This window comes from Trematomus bernacchii, unplaced genomic scaffold (genome assembly GCF_902827165.1).
Source record: "Trematomus bernacchii unplaced genomic scaffold, fTreBer1.1, whole genome shotgun sequence".
Taxonomy (NCBI): Eukaryota; Metazoa; Chordata; class Actinopteri; order Perciformes; family Nototheniidae; genus Trematomus; species Trematomus bernacchii.
This window is the reverse complement of record NW_022987568.1, coordinates 277,501-290,397: the sequence shown is the minus strand read 5'-3', so window position 1 is coordinate 290,397 and position 12,897 is coordinate 277,501.

The following is a 12,897-nucleotide window of genomic DNA, read 5'->3' as shown; positions in this document are numbered from 1 at the left end:
CTTTAACTTCTAACTACTATATTAATATTATATATATATTTTTGTATTATTTAAACATTTTATTGCACTTCTTAATCAATGTATCATTATTATTATATTATTATTATTAATATGATTGTTATTATGATTAGAAGTCCCTATTAGTCCCCCTGCGTGTTTTCTACACTATTACGGTAGTGTTTTGAGCTCGCGCAGCAGCGTGCGTTACGGTCACGCGCTCCCAGGTGACGCCCCCCAGGCTCAGAGAGAGAGAGAAGTGCTGTTGGACCCTGAACACAACCTCAGCCCTGACACAACCTCAGACCTGAACGCAACATCAGACCCGTCATTAATGAACGCTGTGGGAACAAACTAACCGTATTCAACTTAATCTTTACTTAAAGTTGATTATTTATCTAATTTGGACGTGTTTCCTGCGGCTCGAGACACCTGGAAACAAGGTGAGCGATGCACACACAACAAACGAGGTGAACGCAACACGTAGCCTATATATTATGTGCACAATGTAGTGACTGCTTTTTCGGTCTTTTGTTTTTCTTAGTTTATGTTCTCTGTATTTTATATGTTTGTGTTGATGTGTTATGTGTAACGTTGCTGCCTTCTTGGCCAGGTCAGCATTGAAAATGGAGATTTTTATCTCAATGCTTTTATCTGGTTAAATAAAGGTTAAATACAATTATTTACCTAAGCTAAATAGATTTTTTTATTTTAAATTAGCTGTCAACGTCAAGATACGGCTCTTCAAAGTAGAGCATTTGAGTTATATAACATTATTTTGGAGGTAAAAGTGGAATATGTGTTTGCAGGTTCCTCTGTTAAACTTGTCAGTTGCGTTCAAAGTGCTCAACATATGGGACGTTACATCATATGCGCACAAAACCGTTCACATTAGGGTCACACAGACGAAATGAAACACAAAATGAAAGGTGAGAGTATCAAATAGAATATCTGTTGAAATACACAGTTAGTTTTAATGTACTCTGTCCTCTTTAAGTATGGGATGTTTCCTGGTGTTCATTTCCATTAGAAGAGGGAAAATACAGGCAAGGACACAATAGTAGACAAAGAGAGGATGTGTGGTGTGTGTTGTGTGTGTGTGTTTGTGTGTGTGTGTGTGTGTGTGTGGTGTGTGTGGTGTGTGTGTGTGTGTGTGTGTTGTGTGTGTGTGTGTGTGTGTTGTGTGTGTGTGTGTGTGTGTGTTGTGTTTGTGTGTGTGTGTGTGTGTGTCCCAATTACCTCTTACACCAAAGTGTGTGTGTGAGAAAAAGCCAGAGGCTTTCTTTCTGAGAACTGAAAAGGTGTGTGTGTGTGTGTGGGTGTGATGTGTGGTGGTACAAATTAAATATGTACGACGACAGAGTTTCAGACAGGAAGTGGTTTTCCCTCCTAACTGCTCACAGATGAGCTTTACACAGATACACCGTTTAAAATGCATGTTGACCTGCAGCGTGTTCAGTAAATACTTTCTGTCTCTTCTCTCACAAACCCAGTGGAATCTGAGGATTTATTTATAGTTTTATTTCATGCATTCAGTTGTTTTTTATTCTGAGTGTGTTGGATGAGAATCGATGGCCTTGGTTCTGGTTTCCTGAGCAATATTCTTATTTTCACACAATAACTTCATGCATGCCATCTTCTATCAGATCCAACAACCTTTCCATGGAGTTTAAGATAAGATGGAAATGAATTGGGTCTCTGCATTTGATCCATGGATGTCATTATTAAAGTGCCTTGCTCAGCAACACCTCGGTAGCACCTGGTCTTTCCGGGATTTGAACCGGTGACCTTCTGGTTCCCAAGCCAAGTGGACATAGCCACCCGCCGCCCTGTTTTAGTAACAAAAAGAAATTATTTATTTGAATTTACGCCCACAAACACTGCATTAGGCCTGAAGTCGCTTGACACTGAAGATAAACAATAACTAACAAATAAAATAAATAAAAACATTTATTACACTTAATACCTGCCATATATAGTCTTTGAATTAAAAATGCCTACATTTATTTTATTTTTGTAAATGTAATGACAGCATGACGTAATAAGCACATTCATATGGATGTCATTTTCTTACTTTCCAACAGTTGCTTATTTGTATTTGTATGTTGTTACGGCCTGGGCTCATAGGCTGCAACAAAGATGGGAGACCAGACAAGTTAAGTGTAACAAAATGCGTATTTATTTACTATAACAAAAACTAAGGGACTTCAAAGAAACCTAATAAATGTGGAAGTCAGTTATCAGTAATGATTGCGTGTATGGGTGTGTGAAAAATGTGCAGAAACAAAGACCGTGTCCAACAGAAGAGTGAGAGGGCAGTATGGGGGTCGGTGTTGGCCTTTATGTCGACAGGTGTGGCTCATCAGGTTGATCACCTGCAAAGCAGAACCAAAAGGCAGAGCCCCCTAGTGGAAATGGAGGGGGGCCCGTAACAATGTAATTAATTTATTACATTACATGTCATTTGTTAGACGCTTTATCCAAAGCGACTTATGGGCGCATTTCCCACTACAACGGCCTCGCTCGGTATGGCTAGGCCTCATTAGGACTGGCTCACTTTATGGCGCATTTCCATTACAGTTTAGGAGCTGGGGTAGTATCTATAGTAACGCAGTGTAGGCGGAGCCGTGACGGCATATTCAATGAGAACCCAGAAAAACAACACAGCCGTTAGCTGTTAGCACTCAGATCTCACAGCTCCTCATATCTGTTCAGAAACTCGACAAAAGTTAAACAAGTACAAACCACAGACTGCCTGTGTCATGGTGGAATACAGTCGCTGCTTTATTTATGTCTGTATAGGCCGTTGTTGTGAGTGTGGACGGTCGGAGCATATACTGCGTTAGCTTAGCCAATCTCCATTTAGAAAACACACATTTTAAAAGGTTTTTCGCCTGCCGTCTGTCTGCAGACTTGTCAAAGCATTAATTCATGGTTTTTACTAACCGGTATCAGTATGTTGTTACTTCGGCAATCATTTTGAAACGGGTATTACAATTAAATCACGGTCAAATATGTCCATCTTGTTGTAGTTGTAGCCCCCTTGCCAGCGATGCTCTCTCTAGTTTAGCATACTCAGGCCCGACTCAGCCTCGTTGTCTCTGGCCCTAGACCCACGATTTTATGAGGCCAGAAAAACTGTGAATTAGGACCCGCCGGCCGGTACTAGGCCAAGTGGAAACGCAACCAAAGACGGGTCCTGACGTCACAGCCCTCTTAAACCGGGCTCTGCGCTGTAGTGGAAACGCGCCATTACATACATTCAGTACAAGCCCCACAGGAGCAATTTGGGTGAAGTGTCTCAGGGACACAACGACATGCTGACTGCAGTGGGGTTTGAACTTGCTATCCCCTGATTCCAAGTCCAGCACACTACCCACTGAGCCACAGCCTCCCTGTTCATGTTCCATCTATCGAGCTTTCTATATCAAAACATATTTACCAATTTCAAAAGCTTTGGAGAATCATACATGGAGAAATCCAAAGAAAATGGATGATTAATCGAGATTGATATACTGATTTATCTGCAGATAGTACGATAGAGTTATAGCAAGGGGTGTTCTAGAAAGATATAGGCATGAGTTCTGTGTCTCTGATCTTGTTTATAAGATATATACATTTTCTCGAGAACATGTCGCCCGTATACAAGATGTCTCCTGACGTAACAACAACGTGACGTCGGAGCTCCGTGAAAACAAAGCTGTCTCTGCCGTCTGACGCTCTGTTGAAACTCATAGTTCTGGACGAATTATACCGTTTTTGAGGAACAGAAATATTGTTTTCTGGCATCACGTTGACATTTTACGGGGAAAATCTGCAGACAAAACCCTGGATAGTATTGGCAGTTTAACACATTAAATCAGTGGGCTTGTTTTCCAGCTGTGAGCAGATTCCCCATGTCGCTTGGGCAAAGCATTGTGGGAAAATAATGTGCTTCAGCAGCCGCTCAGAAATCTAACTGTATTGTCTTCTTTATTTTTTCTGTTAAGTAAAGCAAGGGCAAAGCACATTTATTTAAATATAGCACCTTTCAACACAAAGCAATTCAAATGTGCTTTACAAACATGAAAGGCATTAAGAGCATTGCAGAGGAAACACATTATAAAATGGCATTTAAAAACACTCATTTATAGCAAAGTTCATATCGGCAACAATTACTAGACGGGCAGAGTCGATACACATTATAGAGCGGAGCAGTGATGACGTATTTTTGTATTTCGACCCTGAAGGAGTCTGCTGGTTCCCTCGACAAAAGAGCAACAGGATTTCTCCAGAGGATTTTGGAATATTGTAAAAAAGAAAATCTGTGGAAAAACGAACCTGTTTGATAAATGCAGCGTTTTGTTCAGCCGGATAATCTCCACATGTCTTCCCTACTTTTATATTTCCGAATCATAATCTCATGGCCAGAAGGCTAAATGCTAACGTTATGCTATAAAGGAAGTACAGAGCCGAGTCCAGCATCACGACTTCAACGTCACGGCCAACTTAAGATCCATATTCAACATACAGATTCTAAATGGAACTAGTTAGAAGCGTTTGTTTGAACACTTTGCAGGAGGCAGGGACTTGCTTTCAAGCAGAACAGGGCAAACAAACTTAGAGGGAGTGTTTACCGTGTTTCGGCGTAATGACGTACAACGGACCATCCACACTTCTGTAGTCCTATTCAGCCACTTGGTAACAACCATCGTTTTTCAGACACGTCAACTCTTCAGAAATCACCAGTGGGGTTCACTGCTGATGGATTTAATGTCGTAGAACATAACGCGATCCGTCTCTTCAATGTGTCTCACCACAGACCTTATTTCCAGATATTTTCCAAAAATTAGTTCAAAAAACCTGTTGACGAGGGAACAGGAAGTGGTGAAATGCTGACTCACTTCCTGGTTTTAGGACTCGTCACTGCACCACTCCATAGAGAGGCGAAGTCCCTCCCCTTCAGGTGGACCTCCATGGGACCTTATTTCGGAAAAGATATGTATTGAAGTCAATGGAGAGAGAAAGATTATCTTTGGATCCCGTTTGAATTGTGCCATGAATTACACATATGATGTTGTCAATTTAAAAAGATATTTACAAGTCAAAAAAATAAAAATGTGTCGTAAAAACTGTGAAGTAACACTTTGTTTGTGTGAAAGCGCTCAATGAACTACATCTCCCGTCTCGCACACACACACCCAGACGGCCGTCACGTTGGCACATTTCACTTCTTTCTTTCAGAATGAGGCGGAAAGTATTAAAAGAGGTGAAAATCACTCCAAGTCTGGGCGTGTTGAGAGCTGTACATACACACAAGGGGAGTTAGTCGGTTCCTAAGAGCCAGCATGCGGGACCGGGATTCTGGGATTTGTAGTCTTTCTAGTTGCGTATTTTTCATAGTCTTATATTTCAACAGTTTTATGACAAACTGTGACTTTTTTGACATGGAAATGATTTTTTAAGATTGACAAACATCATATGTGTAATTCGTGGCACAATTCAAACGGGATCGAGAGATAATCTTTCTCTCTCCATTGACTTCAATACATCATTTTTCAGAAATAAGGTCCCATGGGGGTCCACCGGAAAGGGAGGGACTTCGCCTCTCTATAGAGAGCAGTTCAGTAAAGTTGCAGTATTTGGGTGGTCTTTAGATATTTAGGAGCATTTCAGCTGAAGGGCCACATATTCAAAAGAAGCCAAGTTCCCATAAGATGTCTTCCTGCATTGAAGGGATTCATTGAAAATAGCAACCCTCCTTTCTTATGCATTCTTTCCTGACTCATAAAACTAAACTTTGGAGGGGTTGATTCGTTGTTATTTTCTTCAATCCAAGTCTCAGTTAAAAACATAAATCGAGATTGTGCTCAGTGATAAAATCATTGTGTTTTCCTGCCAAAGACCTGACATTTAATAAGCTAGTTTAAGTTTGTTAAATACAATATCACTCAGATTGTTTGGTGACAAGCTGTGGCTGAAGAAAAGCAGTCGTGGGATTTAAATCAGATGTTAGCGTCCTGCATGACATTTAATTCAAGCCTTTACGACACTGTAACACTTCAGGTGAGAAACTTGGCATCATCACACACCACACGACACACAGACACAACCACACACACACACACACACACACACACAATCTGCAGAGTCCAAGTATCTTTCATCATAAAATGCCTGGGTTAGCTGTTACTCCACTCTAAGCCTCGCAATGTTTTTTATGGCCTTTATACAAACCGTCAGGTCCTCGTGGAGCTCGTTTGTGAAGGTCTTGGTGTTTGTTGTGTAATATGACCTGCTTTAAAATCCCCCTGTGAGAGCGGCTGTGTGAGATACAGCCAAACGAGAATTAAAGAGAGAGAGAGAGAGAAGGAAGAAAAGAGAGCATGAACAAGTAAACAGTATAGAGAGTTAGGAATAGAGGGGTGGAAGTCGATGTTTTTTGTTTATGGTTGTTAGCCTGATATAAGGTCTGTGGTTAACACAAAGTGAAGAGATGTTAACGTCAGTAAATACCCCACTGGTCAATTTCAAAATGGAGGTTGCTAACAAATGTCTAAGTTAGACGACTAAACGTCATCACTCCCAACGTTAGCCGCATTTAGCTTAGCGGTGGTGACGTGAAGTCATGTGACCGTCGCTGTAGTTCCTTTATAGCCCAACATAAATAGGGACAATGTTTTCTAAGGCTTCTGCGCTCCTAAGTCTATGAATGAGGGTGAATCATTCATTTGAAAGGATGATTTATTCCTATGACTGTGTTCAGGGAAGAGTAGACCAGTCAACACTTTGTCTTTGATCAAATATTCTTTGCCTCATCTTTGTAATTAACCTAAGAGTTCATGAATGTGTAATCCCTTTCAGACGGGCTAATAATTGCTGTTTTAAGAGAAAAGCTCTCCAGCTCTCCTGTGAATCTCTTTCTGATTCAAACCAGCTGAAAAACAAGATGTCTGCGTGTCATTTTAACCTTTAACCTTTAACCTTTAACCTTCACCTTAAATTTCCTGCTTCACTGGATTTCCAAATGTCCAAACAACGCTCCCTGTTGCTTTCCTCCCCTCAGTGGGGGATTGTGAAACTCCTAATGATTTGTAAACTATGACATTTACTATATTCCTTCACTTTGTTTTGGAAACGAAATTCACAATTCCTTTCTTCCTTGATCATTGGGTATTAGAGTGTCTTGTTTTGTCCAAAAAAGGGAAAAATATGTTATAATGAGCCAAAAAAAATAGAAATGCATTAATTTCTCATGATGTGGAAACAGGAAAGAGGTCATGGTATTTTAGCCGCTTGATTGATGGAAAAAAAGTCACCATCTCATATTTTGACCATTAATAGACTAGATCTGTCAGAGAGAGAGAAGCCCTTTACTGTTTGATGACCTCTTGTTTGTTTTTGCGCGAGGTGAATTCTCTCCACAGTAAAACACTTAATGTTGTGTGTGTGTGCCTGTGTGTGTGTGTGCCTTTGTGTGTCTGTGTGTGTGTGTGTGTGTGTGCCTGCCTGTGTTTGACCTGTTTGCCTGAAGGGGAATTCCTCTCCGTCACAGTGAAATATGAGTGGACTGGATTGGCTTCTAAATGTTTCTCACAACTCTTAAACTCTTTCCTTTGTCTTTGTGCAAAGCGAGGATTTGCTGCTTTCTTTTTATGTCTCTGAAACATTCATATTTACAACGTTTTGGACAAAACAAGAACTTTTGTTAGAGGTCATATTGGATTCTGGGAAGTCATTTATTGACATGAGTTTGTTCCCCCTTATAGCCTAACGTTAGCTTTTTACTTTAACAAACAGTGGTGTTGTATTTTGTGTATATATACACAGAGATTATTTACTGCAATAAAACCAAATCCAATGGAAAACTCCCATTGGCTTTTTGTCTTGAGGGAACCAGGGAGATGCTGCCTTCAGGGTCCAACACGGGAATACGACATAATTGCACCACTTCTGTTGGTGACTAAATTAATCAGCCTCCAGGGAATAATAACGCTCAGTGGAAGTGTGTGTGTGTGTGTGTGTGTGTGTGTGTGTGTGTGTTGTGTGTGTGTGTGTGTGTGTGGGTGTGTGTGTGTGGTGTGTTGTGTGTGTGTGTGTGTGTGTGTAGTGTGTGGTGTGTGTGTGTGTGTGTGTGTGGTGTGTGTGTGTGTGTGTGTGGTGTGTGTGTGTGTGTGTGGTGTGTGTTGTGTGTGATTGTGTGTGTGGTGTGTGTGTGTGTGTGTGTGTGTGTGTGTGTGTGTGTGTGTGTGTGTGTGATGGTGTCCTTCTGCTTCGGTGCGTGTTTGAAATTACTGGAGATGTTTCATTGACGCACATTGGCGGGTGAGTCATCAAATTATAGGATCAGGAGCATCTTTTTCTGTCTCACACACTTGTCACAGTTGGTCCTTGAACACACACACACACACACACACACACACACACACACACACACACACAGGGCTCAGTATAATAAGTATGTGGTTAAAGTGTTCTTCCTTAAGTGCAAAGTAACCAAAAGGTGTCAGATAAATGGAGTAGAAGTATTACGCATAACGAGTACTTGTACTTTTTGGTACTTTAAGTATATTTTGATGCCAATACTATTTTACTTTTACTTAAGTTAGATTTGAATGCAGGACTTTTAGTTGTAACAGAGTATTTTTACAATTCAGTATCTCTACTTGTACTTAAGTATAAGACCTGAGTACTTCTTCAGCTCTCTTTCCTTCATGTCATCTCGTCGTCGTTGACATTTCAGTTTTGCTTTTCTTCAGGGAGGAACTGAGTGACCGTGTAAGAAAATAAAAAAGCCTGCAGAGGAAATGAGAGGAATTGGGATGTAAGAGTTTCAGTTCCTCACTCTGTCATCCTGTACTGCTCCCTCAAACGTTAGCACACTTTACTGTCGTCTCCCACGCCCAACATTAGCCACCTTTAGCTTAGCAGTGGTGACGTGAAGTCATGTGACCATGCTGTAGTTCCTTTATAGCCCAACATTAGCCACTTTAGTTTAGCGGTGGTGACGTGAAGTCATGTGACCGTGCTGTAGTTCCTTTATAGACCAACATTAGCCACTTTAGTTTAGCGGTGGTGACGTGAAGTCATGTGACCGTGCTGTAGTTCCTTTATAGCCCAACATTAGCCACTTTAGTTTAGCGGTGGTGACGTGAAGTCATGTGACCGTGCTGTAGTTCCTTTATAGACCAACATTAGCCACTTTAGTTTAGCGGTGGTGACGTGAAGTCATGTGACCGTGCTGTAGTTTCCTTTATAGCCCAATTAGCCTCCTTTAGCTTAGCGGTGGTGACGTGAAGTCATGTGACCGTGCTGTAGTTCCTTTATAGCCCAACATTAGCCACCTTTAGCTTAGCCGTGGTGACGTGAAGTCAAGTGGACCGTGCTGTAGTTCCTTTATAGCCCAACATTAGCCTTCTTTAGCTTAGGCGGTGGTGACGTGAAGTCATGTGACCGTGCTGTAGTTCCTTTATAGCCCAACATTAGCCACTTTAGTTTAGCGGTGGTGACGTGAAGTCATGTGACCGTGCTGTAGTTCCTTTATAGCCCAACATTAGCCGCCTTTAGCTGAGCGGTGGTGACGTGAAGTCATGTGACCGTGCTGTAGTTCCTTTATAGCCCAACATTAGCCACTTTAGCTTAGCTGTGGTGACGTGAAGTCATATGACCGTGCTGTAGTTCCTTTATAGCCCAATTAGCCTCCTTTAGCTTAGCGGTGGTGACGTGAAGTCATGTGACCGTGCTGTAGTTCCTTTATAGCCCAACATTAGCCGCCTTTAGCTTAGCGGTGGTGACGTGAAGTCATATGACCGTGCTGTAGTTCCTTTATAGCCCAATTAGCCTCCTTTAGCTTAGCGGTGGTGACGTGAAGTCATGTGACCGTGCTGTAGTTCCTTTATAGCCCAACATTAGCCACCTTTAGCTTAGCGGTGGTGACGTGAAGTCATGTGACCGTGCTGTAGTTCCTTTATAGCCCAACATTAGCCACCTTTAGCTTAGCGGTGGTGACGTGAAGTCATGTGACCGTGCTGTAGTTCCTTTATAGGCCCAACATTAGGTTTTTACTTCAGAAATCATAGTGGTGTTAATATGATGAGATTATCCGGCTGAACTAAACGTGTAAATATCATAAACGTTTTATTGACACAGAGATTATTTTCTGACATAATCCAAAATCACATGGAGGAATCCCATTGGCTTTTTGTGGAGGGAACCAGGGTATCTTATCTTGTGTTTTCTTATCTTCACATAGCTTAGATGCTTCTGAAAATGAAAATGATAAGTTATAGGTCAATTATAACTGTTTCCTGCAACAGAAGTCCTGCAGCAGAACATCAGAGTTCAGGACAGAACTTGCAGTACGTTTACTGGAACATAAATGTGCAACACGAACTGATACAGAAATGTCAAGGACCATCTCTTTACAAATGTTTCTCTTTTGAATACAGCTAGAGATTAAATGATCCTGCAGAAAGTGCCAGAATGAAACACTGAATGCATTGAGTGTTTGATCCCGCCTGTGAAGAGACTTTGGTCACTCTGATGATGCTAACTCACACAAATACAAATTAAACAGTGAATATATTTCAAAGTGTTATTAATCTTCTCAGACCTCTGAAGCTCTTACATTTATCTTTTCCCATTTCCTACTCTTATATGTAGGCGCGGGGAAATAATGTGGCTCAAGGTCACACAGTTTATTTGTGTGTGTGTGTGGGTGTGTGTGTGTGTGTGTGTGTGGGTGTGTGTGTGTGTGTGTGTGTGGGTGTGTGTGTGTGTGTGGGTGTGTGGGTTGTGTGCTTCTGGTATGTGCTGTATCAGCAGGGTCTTTGAGTTGTTTGGTGATTGGAGAGCTTTATCGTGGAAAATTCCACTGGACACCAGTACGTGTGTGTGTGTGTGTGTGTGTGTGTGTGGGGCATTTATTTGTAGTTATACCAAAGTAAACAGCTGATTGTATACACCAAAACACATATGGTTTTAATTCTTTCATCGATCTGATTTTGATAATCAAACTAATTTTACATATATATTTGTAAATAAAATACAGAAGTAACATGCCTTATTGTATGCTTTAATCATTAAGGCAATTCAAGTGAAAGAAATATGACAAATAATTGTGAAAATAATAAAAAACATTTTAAACACAAATTAATGTTTTTTGTGGATGTTTAACTCAGGGCAGCTTGATAGTTTACAATAAAGGTACATTTATTCAAACACATGTGCACTTATATAAAAACACACATATTTACTGTCCTGCAATATCAAAACCTGTTTCTAATTGAAGTTACCCTCACCCCTAGATTCCACCGGGTCCGTCTGCGTCGCGTTACGGCCACGTTACGGCTGCGCTGCGGCGTTCGCAAAGATCGTGGCCACTCTAGTCAATGGGTGCTATTCCACCAGACGCGCCGCGTTACGGCTCAGAAGCGTCTCGGCGCTTGGGACTTGCATCCCAAAATAGGATGCAAGTCTATTTTCGACGCGACGCGAGGCGTTGCAGAGGCGCCGGGCAGGAAGTGGAACAGTCAGAGCATCCGGCGCATCCCCAAAATAAACTAATTTTGCAGACCCTATCCCTCCGTAGTCTTTCAAGTAGGAGGAGAAATGCCAGCGTTCTCCTCCGGTTTACAGGCACTGTGTAAATTATATATATAGAATAATTATGATGATGAATGCATTTTTTTACCACTAAAATACAGAAACACATCTTTGATTCATGTCGTTTATAACTGGAATATTACAGTTATTATTAACTTTGTCTGTACAAAGTAGCCTGTCCAGGAAATATGCCCAAATCAACTAAAACTGCGAGCCGGCAGGCAAGACGCTCCGCTTCTGAAATGCTTCTGAAATGCTCCTGAAACGCGCCTGAAACGCGCCCGGTAGGGTATGACGCCGGAGGAGGCCGGACCAAAACCGCGGCACAGCCGTGACGCGGTGGAATCGAGGGGTCAGAATAATCCGTTTAAAGGACATTTTAATCCCATAAATCTCACGTAGCTCAGGCTGGAGGTTTCAGAACGCTTTGCAGAGACAGACTTTATTTAATTTAACTTATATTTTCCCCTGGAGGAAAATCAGAGAGCAGCTCGTACGTCAACAGAGAGGCTGTGGGTTGAGTTCCCTAAACACATTAGTGTGTGTGTGTGTGTGTGTGTGTGTGTGTGTGTGTGTGTGTGTGTGTGTGTGTGTGTGTGTGTGTGTGTGTGTGTGTGTGTGTGTGTGTGTGTGTGTGTGTGTGTGTGTGTGTGTGTGTGTGTGTGTGTGTGTGTGTGTGTGTGTGTGTGTGTGTGTGTGTGTGTGTGTGTGTGTGGTGTGTGTGTGTGTGTGTGTGTGTGTGTGTGTGTGTGTGTGTGTGTGGTGTGTGTTGTGTGTGTGTGTGTGTGTGTGGGACCATCTCTCCGTTATCTCTCCTGCTCTTTTACCTCTTCCTGTTTAACACCTATGAGGACTCAGCGTTTCTCAGGCCCATCCTGAATGTTTATTCAAATGTTTATCACTTTACACTTTTCCTCCTCAAGCTGCTGCCTTAACCCGGTCCCTTTGCTGCATATCTCTGTGTGTAACGTCTCCTTGAAAGTGACGGTACAAATCTGGTTCATGTCTTGATTTGAATGTCCGCGTCTCTAATGTGGATGATTCTATCAGCTTAGTTTCCTGTGATTCTCTGATTCATTACGCTGTCCTAGAGAGGAGTTCTTTCCCTCCTTATTTTGAATCATTTTGAGGTTCTCTTCTCTAGGTGGTTTTTTATTTTATGATTTTTCTGCATTGGGTAGTTTTTTAAACAATTTTTTTAATCCTTTAAACTACATTTTTCTAACTATACTTACTTGACTTAATTGGACCTATCATGCTATATAATAATAATATAGTGTAGGACCATACCTATATAAGGCATATTTATACTTTTTT